General features: G+C 33.9%; 1 protein-coding gene across 4 annotated transcripts in view; it reads left to right on the top strand.

Annotated features, from left to right (window-relative positions):
* The window catches only part of LOC126733494 (diacylglycerol kinase 1), a 390,145-nt gene that overhangs the window by 111,939 nt on the left and 258,910 nt on the right, over window positions 1-19,296 (top strand). The window lies entirely within an intron of this gene.

Below are 19,296 nucleotides of genomic sequence, written 5' to 3'. Positions count from 1 at the left end.
AAACCGAGTTCTACGACATCGCTAGGGTGTCCCGATTTTTTATATATTGAAAAAACTTCAAGAATCGCTATAATTTAGAAACTCAACTTTTTGACACATAACTCGCTCTATCTCAAAAACCGCTCTAGCTACTAAAATGTTTTTTCTTTTATTTTTAGACGCATTTCTTTGCGCACATATTGCAATAGAAAAAATTGAGGTAGTGTTTTTTTTGTTATTCAAAAAAATTTTAAAATGTGCTGGTATCCGTTTATGGAGATACTTTTTTCAGCAATCGAAAAACTTTTTTATTTAAAGGAATTTTACCATAATATAGTCTGCGAAGAAAATGTAGCAGACACATTAAAAAAGTTTATAAAAGAAACTGCAACCATTTATCTCTAATAGATTTTGAGTTATCGTTTTTTGAATTCGGAGTTCAAATCGCAAGTGATCGCGCACCAACTGAAAAGGGATTTATTCCACTTACCGCGGGTTGTAATCACAGACAATTTCTTCTTTTTACTAACTGTACTTTATTGTACTGTACTTAATTTAACTGTACTTTTTACTACTGTAACAGTCTGTTCAGTTTACTGTAGTACGTTTCTGTCTGACGTGCCGGTTAGTGATTTCGATGTAATGCGATTCTAATTAGGATTTGGATTAAATAAAAGGCAGAAAATAGGGTTGACAAGGGAAACAAATTCTAAGAAAATGAAAAAAAAAATAGTCGGAGTGGCGTTCTGAGGTTAAATTGAAATGAGGGTAGTTCTTATAAACGGTTTGCTCCCATGCACTTGCTGCATGTAAAACTTTTCTCCATAAATAAAAGGCACTCGTTACATTAATTTTTTACTTTCCAAAATTTAGTACATTTCCAATTCCGAATCAGATATTTCATTTTCAAAATTCATTTTATTGCTGCACGATTTGCATTGGCAGCAACATTTCAAGCCATGTGTTACACAAACACATCGGGTGGTGCATCCTCTGTCGGAACAGCAAATTGATAGAGCACTTCGAAGATTTTCCGGTACAGGTTCTTTCGTGGTTAATATAGGAGTCCAATTGTTGTCCACATTGTTCCAACCATAATCGCCAGGATCTTCAGAAGCGGGCTCGGCCAAATGGCTAGTGTACCAAATTTTCATTTGGTAAATGCTCCTGAAATATACGATTTTATGAAATAGCTAAGATGTTAAATGCCTCATCAGTTGGAGGAAGCTCCGCAGCTGTTTTGTTAGTCGTAGTTGCCATGAACAGTCTCAAATCATTCAGGTTTTTGATATTGGCCTTTTTATTTTTGTACAAAAGGAGAATATATTTTGTACTATATGCGATTGCTTCCTTCTCAGGAATATAAGGAATTTTATGCAGCTCTGACAACACATTTATATTTTTATTTAATGTTTCAAAGGCTGTTTTATAGAATGCACTGGTGGTGTCACATCCGGTAAGGCAATGCATTATTAAAAGATTTTTGGAAATCTGGAGGCCCAATTTTTCGACGATGTTGTGGATTGCTATATATCGCTTGTTCTTACTATGTCCCAGCTGAATAAATAGCTGAGTAGTTTTAAGGTGTACAGTTGTACTGTAGTATTTTTAATATTATTTTCGTAAAACAACGCAAGAAGTCATAAAAACAACTAACATGAAAGGGCTAGCGTCTTTGAAAAACTAAAAAAGCACATTTATATTTTTTCGACACGCCACTAATCTCAACGAAACGGAGTGCGCAGGATTTCCGGGATGCCGCGCCGGTTTATTTGTATACTAAACGCATTTAAAAATATTGTGCATGCTAATTTTTCGAATTTCAAATTTTGGGGTATCAACTGTTGAAATAAATAGGTATTTCAAAATTAAAAATTTCAATATAATAAATACCTAGTAAAGCGTACTACGTCAAAAAGTTGAGTTGGGTTGGGTATATAGTAAAGTTATGCAGGAATCTTTATTGAAGCCCTTGTTTTACACATTATTTGTCTTGAGTTTAAGGTTGGCGGGTTTGATAGCACAGTATTTTTTTGATGACACAGTGTTACATTCTCTGTGATATTATTAACAATGATTTAAAGAGGTAATGTTTGTAGCTTCTTCAAAATATAGTAAAGATAAACGTAGATAAGACCAAGTATTTTATTTTTAAGCAAAAAAATAAAACTCTAGACGAGTTAAATATCTCCCTGAACACCTGTAATTTGGAAAAAGTTGAATCAATTAAATACTTAGATTTTATTTTAGATGAATATTTAAATTGAATTAATGCTTTGTACTGAGTACATCAAAACGAAAACAAACTTATCCCTATTACTAGAGCTATTATTAGATATATGGATTTTCTTAGTTATAAGGCGAAAATCCAAAATTATAATCAAATTTTTTGGCAATTCTTATACCGGGTAGTGCGTCGCCGAGCGGAACACAGGAAAACCCATGTAAATTTTAAGGGGGTCATTTATTGGCTTCCCTGTACATTTTACAGAAAAAATGTAGATAAAGATAACTTTTTGAAGAGACCAATCTGGCAAACCCTCGTGCGAGGTTCAAAAAATTTTAATAATAATAATAATAATAATAATAATAATAATAATAAGCTTTATTTCCAACAGGTTACATAAACCCAGTTACACGAAAATCAATTAAATATATAAATATACAAGTATGAATGCATGAACTGTATCCATGCAACTAAACTATAAAAGACTTGCTATATAATAATAATAATAAAAAAGTAGTGAGTTGGAGAAAATAAATAATAAAAAGTGAACATTAAATTAGGATATAAGAATCAAGAATTAATTAAAATCAAAAGAGCAGAAAAAAATGGGTAAATAAATGTATTCAAACTAACAACTAAATAACCTAGCCTCCCCCACCGACCATACGTAGATGACTCAAAATAAGTGCCAGATTGTCATGGCGAATGTCACAAGAATCAGCAATAGTGTTAAAGTTTTGACACATAAAGTGAATAGGACTCTGGTACAGAATGTTGGACCTGGCTGTGTCCAAGTTAAAAGCTGGACACTGTGTAGATCCTGGGCGTGGTATATGAAAGCAAATCCTTTGCAAAAGGGATGGGCAGTCAATGTTATGGTTAGGTAAGTTAAACAAGAATTTCACCGAATACATTTCTCTCCTCTTCGCAAGTGACCGTTCAATATATCTAGAGAGCAGCAGGTTATGGTCAAAACCCCTTGGAGGATAGATTCCATCATCCTTAAATGCCAAACATTTAGGGATTCGCCGTTGGACTCATGGACTGATTCTAATAGGTGAATGTGCTGGTTGTAAATAGGAGACCAAATGAGGGAGCTGTAGTCCAGCTTGGATCTAACAAATGCATAGTAGAGAGTTTTGGCAGTTCGAAAAAAGCAATTTCTAATAATAAAGCCGAGCAAGCGAGTAGCCCTAGAAACAGTAACTTCTATGTGAGGGATAAAAGAAAATTGTTGGTCAAAGGTGACTCCAAGATCCTTAAAACAGGTAGACCTTGCCAGAGCCTCTCCATTAACTGAGTAATTTAAAACAACTGGACTTTTGATTCGAAAGTAGCTGGCCACATTAAACTTGGAAACATTAAGGTTAAGCCTGTTCAAAGTGCACCAATGGTGTACAGTATTAATGTTCTTTTGCAGTTGACCACAATCTGCTATAGAGTCGATCCTATGGAAAAGTCTTAGGTCATCAGCATATGCTAACCGAGAGCAATTTAGGGTGGAGATCAAGTCATTAGCGAATACGTTAAAGAGGAGGGGGCCCAAGTTATAGCCCTGCGGAACTCCAGAGGTGGGTAAAAACAAGCAGATCTAAAGCCTTCGACTACTACAAACTGAGAGAGTCAACTAAATAGGAGTTAAGGAGCTTTATGAAGCGATCGGAGAATCCAAACTGGCGTTCAAGCTTATTAGCACAGAATGGATATAGGGCAATAATTCTCTATTTTTCCAGCATCCCCCTTTTTAAAGATAGGGCAAACTTTAGCTTGCTTCCAGATGTTGGGAAAAATACCAGTGTTAAGGAGCAGATTAAAAATGTGGAGCAGAGGGTCTGTAAGTGCAACAGAGCAGTCCTTAGCTGAAAAACTAGGAATTAGATCTGGCCCAGAGGTCCTTTTGCTTTTGAGACACTTGCTCGCCGTTATAATGTCGGTAGCCGCGAGCGCGACGACGTCTATGCAAGTTAAGGGAGGTTCAGAGACGACAGGATGATCGCTGGGAAGTGAGTTCGTGTATACACTCTGGAAATAATCTCCAAAAGCGGACACAATGCTGTCAGGCGTATTGTATAATTGGTTAGAAAGCTTCATTGAGCCGGGGATTTGAGACTGATTACGTTTGCTTCTAATAAAAGACCAAAATTCACTCGGATCGGAGGTTATTTTGTTCTCAATACTATGGATTTACGTTTTGTAGGCTTGTGCAGTTAGATTTAATTCTCTTGCGGAACGATCTGAATATCTTTAGATGATGATTAGACTTAGAAATCTTAAAATCACGAAATGCTCTTTCCTTTTCATATATATGGATATACAGGAGGGAAACGTCTTTTACGTTTTACCTTAAAGGGTACCGCTCTAGCAAAAGTGTTGTTCAGTATATCATAAAAAACATCACATGCAGAGTTGACGTCTTACTGCACCGTGACAGGCGACCAATCAGTATCTAGCAGCAGCTAATACAAAAGCGAATAGTAAGCCTTTCTAAAATTAAATTCCTTTATTTCAGATTTATTAAGGGGTAGGTTATTAAGAGAGGTAAGGCCTGCATGGAATTCAAATGACAGAGAAGGATGGTAGGTGTCCTCCGGGACAAGAGATGTACCGCTGTTAAGTACAGAGATATCGAAGTTTTAAAAGATTAAATCCAAACAGCGAAGATTGTTATTTACCACGTTATTGAATTGCTTATAGTTTAGGAAATCAAAAAAATTACTTAGAAGTTGACGTTAACTATTGGGAGATACCGAGTGTTTAACATAAGTGGGGACATTAAAGTCTCCCAGGATAATCACATGTTCAGAATAGATTACATTAACCATGGAAAAGGCTTCGAGAAAGCGTTCTAATTGCACGGAGTCGATGGAAGGAGGAACATACAATACAAAAATATACAGTATGAAATGATTAAAATCATACTGTATATACTGTAATGATTAAAACTCTACATCCTACCAGGTCAATTTCCCGTATTTCTTGGCAGATCGCAGAGAGGTCGAGGGCTTCCGAGGAGAGGTGGCTCAGAATCCCCAGTAGAACACCACCACCCCTTGAAGCAGCAACAAGGTCAGTTCTTCTGTCAGAACGGTACATTACGTATGAGTTGGGAAGGATTTCACCATCAAGTATATCATTTTGGAGCCATATTTCTATGATGGAGATAATATCATAGCCAGAAGTAGACGCAGCACCAAAGAAGGTCGAACGAAAGCGTCCAGTCTTGAAGCGCAGGCCGCGGGTATTCTGGTAATAGCAAGAAACTAGTTTTTTAAGAAGTGGGAAGAGGAGGAGGTAGTGGTCCTTGGTTTTTTGCCGCTATTAAGGGAATACTATTGCTATACTTGATAAAGAGGTTATCCTCACCACGGTCCCTGCGCAGCCTTTGTTCTTCCTTGACTTTATTAAGGTGTTCCAACTGAGCTAGAGTCAGGTCAGACTCAATGTATATCTGTCTGCCCGAGAATTTACTCCTGATCTTCAGTAGGAATCCGACATCCCCATGGTTCACCAGTGTGATCTTAACTGGTCTGCAGCCATTATAGTTGGGTTTTCCAAATCTAGACGCCTTGGATATAGGAATATTACGGCCACACACATCGTTCAGCAGAGTAGAGATGTCTGCTGTGAAAGTCGGATCTTCAGACGACTCGGACTTCAGGTTAAAAAGCATTAAATTGCAGTTACGTTTTTGCCTCTCCATAATTTACAACATTACTAGCCTCGGCGTTTGATTGAGTAAGTGGTGGTTGTTGAGACTTGCCAGTGGAAGCCAATGGCATCTTAGATGAGGTAACCTCCACCTGTAATGCATCTAACTTTGTCCTGACCCTTTCAAGTTCATCCAGTGCAACAAGCAGTTTAGATATTTCAGTCTTCAGCACTCCAACATCCCTTTCAAGTACTCCTACACGATCGATCAGTCCCAGTAGCTGCTTGACGATACCTAAGCATTCTTTGCAGTAGAAGGACATAGATCTCTTGCTTAACACTACTGCCCTGATTTCAGTAGCACTTAAATCACTGCAGCTTTGACAGATGATGCTTCTACAATGGTCGCAAGGGTAACCAAAAAGCTCTACTCACACTAAGGCAAGTGGAAAACGCCACTTGTTCATGGGAGGAAAAACTGTGTCCATTTTGTAGTCCAACACTATTTAAGGTTTAATGCACAGAGAAAAATTAAAATTAAAAAATATGTTGTTAGATGCACTCTTGATAAATGAATATAGCGATTATAAATATAAAATAATATAATAAGCGAATCTTGATTTATTCAAATAAATGTATTTGCAAAATTAGCAAAGTTAACTGAATAATTCAAGATTCGCTTATTAAAATTTTTTGAAACTTTGCACGAGGCTTTGCCCGATTGGTCTCTTCAAAAAGTTATCTTAAATTTTTTCTGTAAAATGTACAGGGAAGTCAATAAATGCCCCCTTAAAATTTACATGGGATTTCCTATGTTCCTCTGGGCGACGCACAACCCGGTATATTTAATTCCTATATGGGGTATAGCATGTACAACTTATTTTAGCAAAATTGAAACCCTTCAAAATCGTGTAATAGAAAATTTATTTAATTTGCATTACAGAACTGAAACAAATCTAATTTATCAGTCCTTAATCATTCATTATTTGAGTGCAATTTTAAAGTTTGACTAAAGTAAGTAAATTCTTAAAATTAATAACAATCAGCTTAAATGTAATACTACATTGGTATTTACTAATACTGTGCATCAAATTAATACTAGACAATGTAACAATATTTACTTTAACCATGTTAGAACAAATATTGCTTTGCATAATCCACTATCTCAAGCTACCACTATCCATTATCCAACATCATATTAATTACTTGCTGTAGATGTAAGAAAATTAAGTACAATATACATATATGTTTAATCGTGCAATTAAAAATTATTTTTAAATCTGTATCTTGCAATGTCATAGAAAAATATTGTTTCCGATAACAATGCTTAATTCATTCTTTAGGTTACATCTTTGTTTGAGTTTTTTTTTCATTTACTTTAAAGGGATTATGACTTATTTTAGTGGGTGTTAGGTAATAGGTTTAAAATGTAGAAATTTTTCCTTGAATAAAGATTTTAAAAAACTTCATGTTGAACCAGAAGTAAGCGTCAGAAAATTGGCGACGAGTGCAGGAGTAAGCAAAACCTGCATTCATAGGATACTGAAAGACAAGTGCAATTTTGTGAAACACTTAGTGTATCTGTATATTATATGTGTAATCTTATTTACATTTGCTTTTCAGATGAATTTAAATTGAAATGAAAAAAAAAACAGCTTTTCCTGAGAAATTAAATGCTTGGGCGAGAATCTTGGGCGGAATTCCATTGTTAGGCCGTTTTTTCTACCCGGAAATTTAAGTGGTGAAATGTATCAAGATCTGTTGGAAAATGCGGTCAATCCAAGAATATATTGATAAGATATTTCCTGATAATTGGATTTGAGGGAGAGGGCGCTTTATGAAATGGCCAGCTAGGTCGACTGATTTGACGCCACATGAATTTTCTATGGGGGCACTTAAAAACTAAGGTTTGCGCTACCCGACCCTGGAAGACTTACACCAAAGAATCATAAATAAGTGTCAGATGATAACGCCTGAAGTTCTAGAAAACGTCAGACTTCGTTTTGAGCAAAACCTTCTTGTTCTTGTATGGAAGTAGGCAGGACTCAATTGGAGCACTTAAAAAATTGACCTTATTTAAGAAACCTTGTTTTATTTAAACGATATAATGGTAGGTATTTCTTATTTATCTACTTTTCACGGGCAGTAGGCATGTAGTTATTCCTTGGTATTTTAATTATTATGAATCCGGATCAAATAACGTTCAAAGTTTTAACAAGCTGCCGTTGTTAAAACAAGTAGACGCTTGGCGTCTATTTTAGTCCGTGGGGACCAGTAGAAATGTTTAAAATTTTTTATAGTATTACAAAAAAAAATCTCAACAATTATCCAAGGAGTGCTCTAAACACGCAGTGCTCGTTGGTTCTGAGTTTAAACCTTAGCCTCGGCACGATCCGTTGCCCAACTTTTTCTTTTTCAGTACTATAAATTTCATTTAAATATTACTTCAGAGAGATTATAATGCTTCAGAGAACCATGATGTGTTACAATACGCTCCGCTCTAAGTAACTCGGATAAATATAACTAATATCGAATGATATCTTCAATGATACCTTCTTATTTTATTATTATAATACGCTTTTTATTTTAAAACTCAATTTAGTAAAAATTTGTCAAAAGTTAAGAATTATTTCCTAAATAAACCCCAAAAACCAAATTTCTATCAGATCGGAACAATAGGAAAAAAGTGTTGATAGCCACGTGACCCTAACACCCAATATATCAAACGTTTATTAAAATTCAATAAATCATAAATACCAAATTTCAATCAAATCGGACTCATAGGAACAAAGTTTTGATAGTCACGTGACCTTAAAACTCAGTATTTCCAAAGTTTGATAAAAATCAATAATTATTTCCTAAATAAACCCTAAGTACCAAATTTCAATCAAATCGGACCTATAGGAAAAAAGTTCTGGTAGTAACGTAACCCTAAAAAAATTAATAATTATAATTAATAAACCTCAAAAAATTAATAATTATACCCTAAGCCAAACCCAAATACCATATTTCATTCAAATCGGGCAAGTAACAAAGAAGTTAAAAAAAAATCCACATAAAATAATGATACCATATTAAATTCCGATTAGATTTTTTTTATCATTAGGACTGCCTGTGTTGTAATTTTTGTCTAGCAAAATGCCTTGTATAGACACTGTGTCGCATGAATATTATAATAATACACGGTAAATTCTAAAACTTCAAAACTTTGCCAAATAATCACGGATTTGGACTAAAAGAAGATTTGGTAAAAGATATGCCTATATTCAGATTCTGCAGAGTCTCTTAAATAATTCTATAGCAATTTCAGGAAGTTCTAAGCTATTTTAAGCATTTTATCAATGAAATTAAGAAGCAAGTCCGAGCCAATTCTTCCATTTTGACGCCATGTTGTCAAAACCGCCGTAAAAGTCGGCATTAAAATGCGTAAACGTCAAAATTGACCATTTTCAGACGATGTTTTAGGATATAAAAAAAGGTTTTTACCTTATGATTTGTCCATGGAAAAATAGTATAAAGCCTTAAGAACAGATTAACATCAATTCTGGACCGATTCCAATTGGTTTTAGTAGTTAAATTTCGATTATAAAGAGGGTCTTTTCTCGGCGAAAATCGCCGTTTTCGTTGCCATGGAGACGCGTCCATAGGCTTGTTGACACAGACCTTGTCCCTATACTTTTTCATTGGGTGCTGGACCGCTAACTATATTGTACCATGCGTTGGCTTCCGTGGTGTCGACGGTATGACTGGTTGATTGGAACGGCTTTTTTTTTGGGGTTTTTCTTAAATAACAGCGCGTTGCGGAAAAATGGTAACATTTGAAGAAAAACAGTTTTTAGTGTAGTGGATTATAGCCAGATAGCGTCCGGTGGTTATTTTTGGTGATTATAGTAACTATACTAATTTAAGAAATTTTATAGGTTATCGAATCCCTTCGTAGCCTCCTAGGGCTAAATGCGATTATGTTATAAATAGGCACCTTTTTGGATAATGAAATATATCGCCATCGCCATATCTCTTATAGCCAGAGAAATTATAGCTACCACTTCAAACTTGGCAGTTGTATTCAGAATTAAAAACCCTTTAATGTAAGGTATCACACGACCCTTATTTTCATTTAAGATTTTAGAGGCGATCCCAGTCTCTCCTAGGGAGTTACTGGCATGAGGATGCCTTGCTTATTAAAAACTGTCCCCCTAGGAAATAAAATCGGCGAGGTTTTTGAAAAAAAAATGTTTTTTATACCGAAAATGCCCTTTTTTTCGTTTGCGCTGGGACACCCTGTATTTTAAATCTATTATTATTATTTAACTTTAAACCGTATATGATGGATTATCTGAATGTCTGTAATCTTAACGTTGGGTCAATTATATCTTATTTTACACATTTTTCAGTTTAGATATTGACATATAATTTTCACGTTGTATGCATGTGTGAAACATGGTTAATAGTAATGTTTCAGACTAGTGTTGGACGATGTTCATTGATGTTTTTGAAACATCGATGTTTTTCTATCGATGGTTGATATTTTGACATCGATGTCAACGGATCGATATTTTGATCATATACATCGATGTTTCTAATAAACATAATTTATTATTTCTTTAAACAAAAATGGCCAATTAAAATTATTGGAAATGTTTTGGTTTGAAACATTGTGGCTATTGATGTTTTCATTTAATATACATTTAATTATCAAATAGTGGTGGGCGAAATAAAATACTTTAGGGTATTAAATACTTCTCGATTCCTGTATCTGAGTATAGTCTCATTACTACTGTCACATATTTAACGGGGGATTCCCTTGTTACATCTGTGCTATTCTGCTATTAGTGAATATCAGCACAGATTTAATTAACGATTAATTTAATTAACGATTTAATTAAGATTAACTAACTTAGTGTTAGCTAGTTAATTTATTTTTAGCTAGTTAATTAATTTAACTAGCGTTAGCTAGTTAAATCTGTGATATCAGTTTAGATCGTTTAGTTCCATTCCATCGATTCAGAAACACTTAAGTTAATCATTTTGTTCTTAGGTGATTGTTGATTAGAAGATTGGTGATATATTTGAACGTTAATTATAATTAAAATATTAGGCAAGTTACGTCAAAATTTTTATTAATCTAGATGTTTTTCCTTAGAATAGAAAGAGTAAATAAGAAACAGTATATTGTTATATAATAAAAATATTTGTTGTTTATTATCTGATAATTCAAAAACATTAAAACTTTGACTAAATATGGCATTGTTATCTTTACAGACCTAAAAAAATGCCACGTAAAAGTAAATTGTGTCAGTATTTTAAAAGATGTGAAGATAAAAAATTTGCTATTTGTCGATTCTGTTCCAAGCAAATCAAAACTTCTGGAAACACAACTAACCTAAAATGCCACCTTCAGGCAATGCTTAAGCACATTTCAGAAAAATCCTGTGGTCTTCCTTTACAACCTACAATAAATAAAACTAAAACTGATAATGCTGTTCCTTCAACTCCATCTAGTTCCACTCAAATTACCACTCTTAGACTTACGACTACCAATACGGGTATGATTGTAGATTTTGATAGTAACACAGAAGATATGCATGTATATACTGAAACCGATATAGCCACAACCCATGAGAGTGAGAGCACAGGAATATCCTTTTCTTATATATTTCTCCCATCCATCACTTAGCAAAAACTGACAAAAAACAATAACTGAAAGTTTCTCAAGTTCGAAATCGCACTCACCTGGTGGCAGAAGACATTTGAAAATAACAAATTCATTTGTTCATGATATGCCGTTACTCTGATCAGCCCATTAATATAGTCGAAAATGAAGGATTTGTGCAACTTATGCGCACAATTTGCCCACAATACTAGGTACCCTCACGAAAGGCTATTGGCAATTTACTTTCGAGAAAAAATTGAAAGAGCGGAAAATTTCACTATTACAACGGATATTTGGACGGAAACTATGAAATCTAAAAGTTTCCTTGGTGTTACGTTACATTTTCTGGAAGGGAATAAAATTTTAGACACAACCTTGGGAATATATGAGTTAAGTGAACGTCCTACCTTTGAACATATAGCGGAAATGTTAAAGTGGTTATGTCAAAAATGGAGTATACCAGATGGAAAAATTTCTTGTGTTGTGACTGATGGTGCAGTTAGTATGGTGAAAGCGATAGACATAGCTTTCGGTAAACACAAGACACATCATTTGTTTTGCACTCATAAATTTAGTAGTTATAAAAGCAAATGAACAGAGTGCTGAATTATGCGAAATTATCAAAAAAGTAAAAGATATAGTAAAATGGTTCAAGCACAGCGTCACAGCAAGTGATGCATTACGAAAGGCATAAAAAGACGAAAGTGGCGAACATCAGTTAACAACCTAAACAGAACGTTATAACTCGATGGAACTCAACGTTTTTCATGCTTGACAATTCTTGAAGTTATGAATCTATATTAATACCATAGTTAACACTGAAATTTCAGCACCAACCATGTTATCTGCAAGAGAAATAAAAGAAATTGAAGTAAAATGTGGTAAATCTTTTACAACCATTGGAATCTGCCACTCGTGAAATATCTGGTTCTAAATACACTACAAGCAGTATCGTTATACTTCTTGCTGGAAATATCCAGATGTCTGTGAAGAAAATAATAATGGACAATTGCCCAATCGCTACAATGTTTAAAGATAATTTGTCAACAGAAATAGAGAAAAGGTTAGCTATAGCAGAGCAAATAAAACTATTAGCTGCCGCAACAATACTTGATGCGCAATTTAAAAAGCTATACTTCAATAATCTCATACATTGTGCGAGAGGTGTCGAGTTCATACTAGGTTCTATGAAAAAATTGTCTCTAAATTTGGCCCAACCAAAAAACATCGAAGAAAATAAACTAGGTAAGGATAAAATAAAATAATATGTAGAAACAAAAGAGGTAAAACATACAGCACAGCACTTAAAAAATTTGATAATTCGAATATAATCACTTATAAGTGATTTCCTCCATCCTACAAAACGGAACCCGTTTGCAGCAAAATTTTATGTAGTCCAGGAGAAACCTCCAAGATAATACTGGTAACATTCTGCCGTCTCAACTTGGTCACACACTTTATGTCAGAAGAATCAAACTCGGTAATGTCATTTAGCTTCAAAATATTATTAATAATTTCTTCAGGGGTATCCAACCCTTTAAGTCGTACATTCCTAATTATTAACCTGGGATTATATTTGCGAGTCTCATTGATACTATACTTTCTTTCCACGGTGACATTTAGTTTTGATTTGAGAGCTTGTAGTGACTTATCATCCTGACAGTGAATTGCTAAACCTTAAGTATTATTTATACATGCATTTATTTCAGCTGGATTGACAGACTGAGCAATATCATTTAATACTTCATTTTAACTCATTTTATCATCATTGCATTTTAAGATGAGTACTGAAGAATCTTCTTTTGACAGAACACGACTATATGTGGGTTTTGAAAAATTTGTTGACAAAATAGATACTGAATTATCTTTTTGATTCAAAAATGTTTGCTTATATTTAGTAAATGTGGCTTTTTGAAGATCCACAGTATATTCATTATTCGAAGTAATTTTTTTAACAGTTCAGTTTCCCTTTGTAAACATTCAATCTCCTTCTTTAATAATTTATTCTCCACAAAGACATCATTATCTTTCGTAATCTCTAACTCGGGACTCTATTGTTACATGAGTTACAGAACCAATGTAGATTTGGCGTGTCTGTAATAATTTTTAACAATGAGTCTCTAATCGAAGAACATGCTGTATGCTATCTCAAAAGACACAAACTGCATTTGACAACTTATTATATTATTGTGGTATTAACAACATGCATGAAGTTTTTAATGTCAATAAGAAAAGATTTGCGCTACCTTTAAGATATAAATAACAGGAACTTACAGTTTATCTACTGCTGCACTTTTTATAATTTATTTGCACTTTAAAACTCTATATTTAAACAGTTTTTACTAGCAAGAAGAATGTAACAACATGCCATGTTGCCGAGGCAATAATTACTTAAGATCTGATGTTGTAAGTTTTGATGTTGGCACTTAATATAATAAGCGGAAAGATTGTAGAATGTTTTTCTTTGAAACCAACGTATTAAATTGTTGATTTTTCATTTACTGAGTTTGCAAGGGTATGATTTTTTCATATATTTTTTCTACAATCGGCAATAATGTTTTGGTCTAAATTTTTTGCACAGTTTAGAAATATATTTATTATCATACCTGTTTTCCATATATATTTTTGTATATACTGTTAACATTAACAAACATATTTGGAAAAAAACGTTGTGTCAACAATCCCAGGCTTGAGTTCCCGGAACCGTATCTCAAAAACTGTGAATCTGATACAAAAATTGATAATAACAATTTTTTTAGGACTCAATTTCTTGAGATTAGCAACTTTTCTAATTACTTGTCAGGTTAATGTTAGCAAAGATATTTTTGGCTACATCAATTTCTTTGGCTATTTTTTTAGGATTAGGGTTAAATTGACCAAATAGGAGTTTAGAACATGGGCTGTTTAATCGGTTTGTTGCATATTTTATAAAAATAATTAAAGAGAAATGATTCTTAACAAGTTCCAGCAAAACTATCCAGGCGACATAAAACAAATAAACGTGGAAAATAGAGCTTCCCTTGCACGTGCTAAATATCCTGAAGCATAAAATTGATAAAACGGATCCGCAATGGTCTGTCGGTTATGAAAAGGAAGCTCATGTTAGCGTCCGCATTTAATTTTCGCTCGCCACAGATACAAAGAATCAACGGTGAGTTGTTCAACGTATAGACGATTTGCACCAACAAATTGATTTTTTCTAAAATTAACGTTCTCGAATCTAAATTTACTCGGTGCGGCAATAAATCGACGACTCCTTAGAAGATTGAGGAGCCCATTAAACTAATATTTTGAAAATTTAATTTCGAATTGATAAACAAAATATTTTTCTTTCAAACCGATTTTCTTTTAATCCATTAAAGATTACATAAACGTAATCTTTCAGCTAATGACCTTTTCGAGGACGTAATCTAAGCCGAGTCCCTCGGGAAAGCGGAGGATAAATAACCCCAGTGACGTCATTTCGGTATACGAATGACGTCGTTTTTCTGGGTCGATATTACGGCCAGATTACGCGACTATTTTCTTAGATTTTATGGCGGGTGGTTTAAGTTTGCGCCAAGGGCAGTAGGCATATCAGTTTAACAAAAGAGAACAAAAGAGAGAGAGAGAGAGAGAGAGAAGTGAAAAAAACAATTTTAACACATCGGATTTCTGTCTTTTATGTGAAAAAAATTCCCTCCGTAAAGGCCCTTTGAAACGTAAAGCCACACAAACGTCAGCTTTTTCCTAAAACCCTATTTGACGCCTCCGAGGGGATGAAAAGGGCGGCCTAAGGACAACTTTAACCTGAGCCCTGACAGATGGATGTTTAACCTTCACATACGTTTATTTTTATCTCTCGCTTCGTTTCTTTTTTTATAAAAAAAAGGGCCTTGAGTCATTAAATGTGTAGCGACGTCATCTTATTTACATTATCGATGCGGTTCGTGACGTCAATGGTTTGATGCGAATAAAAACAGTACTTGAAGGCTATAATTGTTTTAACTCAATTACGTTTTAGAATTTTTTTGTGGGTCTTTTCTATCAAATCCTTGATATATAGTCTATGTAGTATGTGTCCAAAAGTTGACAGGTATTCATATTAGGTCTACCGTTATTATTATTGAAATTCCGGCTTGACCATTTAATTTCTCAAGAAAACTTGGGAGTCAATGAGCTTACTTTGACTTTATTTATTTATTTATTAACAGGTCAAGCTAATACAAAATTATGTAAGTAACTATGAAAACTAAACAAAAAAAAAGGATACAAACATTCTTTGATAATCAACTTAGTTTACAAGTAAAAGGCAGATAAAGCTCCCAGAAAAGGCTTAAAAGGTTGAAAGAAATCTTTAAATTAATCTGAAAGTATGTACTATGTAGCTCATTGCTTAGTTTTAGTGTTCGAGAAATGAATGAATTTTTGGCATAGTTTCCTTCTAGAAACGTGAGTGGAAATTTTGGATATTGCAGATGGTATATGTAAAGTGATTTGTGAATATATATCGATTTCTGATTTTTTCTGGCTGATAAGGTGTCAAGATCAAGTATTGAGCATAGTGATATATATACGTAAAATTATGTAAATGTACCTGTGGATATGAAATGTTTAGTTTGGGCTCCAGACAGCTACATATTCCAAGTGGGTTTTGACAAAGGCAAAGTACAGCGTTAATTATTAATAGAGGTACTGCGATTAAAATTCCTGGTACTACGTTAAATGAATCCTAGCAACTTTAGAGATTTATTAATAGTGTGTGTAGCAAAGTCTAGGCTAGACTTTTATCTGTTGCACATACTCATGGTTGTTTAGCCTTAAAGAATTTGATGACTGCGTTTAAAGATGTTGAGATTCATGCCATTGGCGTAGCATTAACGTTCCAGTTTATTAAGTTCTAGTTCAACAAACTCTTAAAACCCAGGTGAGACCTCTAAAGCACTCTTGAGGAGACTGCTGACGGGGAAGATGTGAAGTTGTTAACTCACACAATTTGAATTCTACCAGTAAGGTAGCTCCTCAACCAGCTGTAGCGTTTTTATTTTTCTGGCCGCTTATTAAAATAATAAGCTTTAAACTCGCAACATTTGTTAAATCTTTTAGTCTAAGATAAATAACAAAACAAATTATAACCTAATAACACAAATCTTTCTCTAGGCTTACGGTTTTACTGGTTGCCAGCATATGGCACAACAAGGCTGAAGCGAATGATTTATGAGTTTTAGAAATAGGATATCACTCTTGTCACGAGATGGCTCTACATCCAGTCAACAGTTAACCCTAAATCATAATTCCGAAAAGATAGAGCATGAGATAAAAAAAAGATAGATATAAATTAGAGCATGATCTATCTGGAAGATTCGAATCTTTATTAATATTCAAATCATACAAATCGTACTAACTTAAAGATTCGTTTTATGCGTAATAAAATTAAAACGTAGATATATAAAATACGTCGTCTCATACTTATTGTATAAATGTATTTATATAACATGATGCTAATAGTACGAATACGATACATACGAATTGCGATTGCCAATACAACCTAAACGTAGTTAGCAGAACTAGGACTGTTCGGTGCGATATGAATTTATACAAACCCAAAAGGGTTTTTACGATTCGTATAAGTCGACAGTACAATGAGATTCGTATCGTTGGTACGAATCATACGAATCCGACTATACCTAACTTTTACATATTCGGATTTGTTCGTATATCTACGTCATTCCGATACACGTCACTCGGATGACGTGTCCATACAACGAAAAATCATTATTTTTATTTTGGATTAAATTTTATTAAGGAGAGAAAGTATCAATCAACAATTGAAAATGCCTGGAATAAAACGACATATTACTATTCCGCTTGAAATTTGATATATAAAAAAAACTTAATAAAGCCTGGAAGAAAGTACTTCTAAAAATTGGGAAAAGAAACGGATCAATTCAAAGAAACCTCTCCCTGTTTGCGACTTATTCAATAATTCATCTGTTCTTGTGTGCGATTTTCCTTAACATATCCTATAAATTCCCCCCAATCGGTCATGGATGATAAATTAAAGCTTTGCTTCGGGGTGTTCTGTACTACTTTAGGAATCATCTTCAAGGATTTCTCGATTATTTCAGAACGTTTAGGACCTTTTTTTGTTTATGTATAGTCGCACACTTTCAATAATAACTGGAGAATTATTTGCTACTTATAAAAAATATTTTTTTCCTACGACTATTACGAAATAGGTACATTTCGATATAGTTTTTGGTAAAGAAATGGCTTCATTTAACAACAAGTGCGGGAAAGTTCATTCTCGCACTTGTTGCGAAATGAATACTTGAGGCGCCATCTAAAAGTCATACTTCAAATCTTGAATTAAGATGACTAGATTTAAAAACATAACCCTTATTAATTCTTCGCGTTGTCACTTTAACACCGTTATGTCATTTTAAGCCATGTCATTCTTCGAATTGACTAAACACAAATCTACACGAGTCCGAGATCACGAAACTTTATAGTAAGATGAATACATTTAACCAATTAAAGCTACAACGGAACCGTAATTCCGTCTACATCTAAACCCAACCTAGAAACGTTGACTTCCTAACCTACCTTCAACTTTGTATTTGTGTAATATTTTTATGCATTTTGACATCCAAACATTCCGAAGCTAAGAAAAATACTTCTATAAATATTGGCCAATACATTAAAAAAAAGTAAGTGTAAATTTAAATATTCTATTAGTTACTCCTATAGTTTTATGTTTTTTTAGTGACTGATACTGAAAGCAGTAGCGATTTTGATTTCACTGCTACTCCCCCGGAAATTGAAGAATTAGCGAAGGCGACTGCTGGTAATTTGTTGCCTGAACAATCGAAAATTTATACCTTAAACAATATGACATTTTCATGCAATGGCGAAAATTAAAAAGAACTAATTCGTTCTCCGAAAATGTGATTCTCGCCTATTTTAGCTTATTTTAGCTTATTTTCGCTAAGTCTAATAAAGCTTCAACACTATGGAAAGTGTATTCAGTGATTAGAACAACAATTAACATTAAACACAATACAGATATGTGAAAATATTCCAGGCTACGAGCATTTTTGAAAAAACAATCTGATGGTTATCGAGGAAAAAAATCAAAGATATTAACTGGAGAAGAAGTCAACCATTTTATAAATAATGCTCCAAATTATATTTATCTTGCTACAAAGGTACATACGTGTATTTAGACATATTTTTACCCACATATCCTAGATCTTTAAAATACTATAAACATGTATATAATAAACTCATTTTTTAGGTTGCTGTGATATTAGGAATTATGGGAGCTTGTCGAAGACAGGAGCTCTACTTAATGAAAGTTCAGGATATTGAGAACTTGAGGTCCGCTATAATAATAAATGTTCCTAATACAAAAACTAAAGTACCTAGACAATTTACAACCACTGGAAAGTTTTATACTTTATTTAAAAAATATTTATCTCTACGGCCACCAGATATTGCGACAAATAGTATCTTCATTAACTTTGAAAATGGACGCTGCATCAAGCAAGTGATTGGAATAAACAAACTAGGAAATATGCCTAAACAAGTGGAACAATTTTTGAACTTACCCATCCCTGGATTATACACGAGTCGTTGTTTTCGAAGAACATCTGCAACAATGCTTGTGGATTCTGGGGCGAATATAGAAATATTAAAAATACACGGAGGGTGGAAATCTACAGAAATTGCTGAAGGATAAATAGATAACTCATTACAAAACCGCCTAAATATTTTAAGTCAAATAATGTCCCAAATTAATGAAAATGAG

Source organism: Anthonomus grandis, chromosome 2, assembly GCF_022605725.1.
Source record: "Anthonomus grandis grandis chromosome 2, icAntGran1.3, whole genome shotgun sequence".
In the NCBI taxonomy this organism is placed as follows: Eukaryota; Metazoa; Arthropoda; class Insecta; order Coleoptera; family Curculionidae; genus Anthonomus; species Anthonomus grandis.
Note: the sequence above shows the minus strand (reverse complement) of the source record. Positions and strands in the feature narration are given on the sequence as shown.